The sequence below is a fragment of the Solanum tuberosum genome, unplaced genomic scaffold, assembly GCF_000226075.1.
Source record: "Solanum tuberosum cultivar DM 1-3 516 R44 unplaced genomic scaffold, SolTub_3.0 scf00018, whole genome shotgun sequence".
NCBI lineage: Eukaryota > Viridiplantae > Streptophyta > Magnoliopsida > Solanales > Solanaceae > Solanum > Solanum tuberosum.
Genome location: NW_006238944.1, coordinates 676732 through 677911, shown reverse-complemented (window position 1 = coordinate 677911; position 1180 = coordinate 676732).

The following is a 1180-nucleotide window of genomic DNA, read 5'->3' as shown; positions in this document are numbered from 1 at the left end:
CTAATTATATATTTTTTCTTTAATTTATACATGAAAAAAAAACCCTGTTAAATACACACTAATAAGGTGGTGGGTATTAAGTTCATCCATCATGTTATATATGTGATATAACTTATTTCATAATATTCAGTGTGGACAAAATCTTGGAAGAATTATACTAAATGGTATAATACTTCTTTTTTATGAGACGAATAGTATGACAATGAGTGAACATCTACTATGATTATGACATAATTAGGAAAATAGAAGTAGAATTTAGAATTATTATCCAATCTGGACTTTGACTTTGACATTCGTTTTGCTCCTTTTCATGTTAAGTTAATCAACAACTTTTCTTATTTTCTTTTCTCACGTTCTATTTACATACTTTTGCAACTTTGAGTTTCCAATTGTTTGCCGACACAAATTTTACAATTTATTCACAAAAAAATGTCTTTTGGGGGCTTGGAAAGACATCCCTTTTCGAGATATTGGGGATTCAACTTCAAATTTATTCAATTATAAGTTCATGGAAAAGGGTCTAAAAAATATTCTAACTTTGGTCGAAATTGCTGTTACGATATCAAACTTTGGAAATGACTTTTATCCCCTGTATTATTTAATAGTGTATTTTAAAGGTATATATGTGCCTACGTGGACATCATAAATATTTCATCATTTTAAATAGTAATGTGTCCCCGTGGGCACATATATACCTTTAAAATATACTATTAAATAGTGCAGGGGGGTAAAAAGTCCTCCATAAAGTTTGGTATCGTAACAGCAATTTCGGCCAAAATTGAAGTATTTTTCAAACCTTTTTCCCTAAGTTTATTCATTAATTTTCAATCGGTGTTTGATATTTGTATTGAAGTTCTCATTAAATTTAGATCGGGCTCATTTGAGGGTGGCACTTCCAACAAAATTTTCTCTATATCTGTGACTCAAATCTGAAATCTCCGATTAAGGTTGGAGCAGTCACACCACTACACTACAACTCATATTATTCAATTATAGTTAATGTTTGGCTACAGACTTTGCGCGTAAATTGTATGTAAATAATTTATAATATTAAAAAATGATATAATATTATTAAATAATGTGTTTAGGTTTTATAAAATAAAAAATAAAGAAAAAAGTTTGGGTACTTTATGAAAGTGCAAGGGGAGGGGGGGGGGGGGGTTTGGTAATTTTGGGGTTT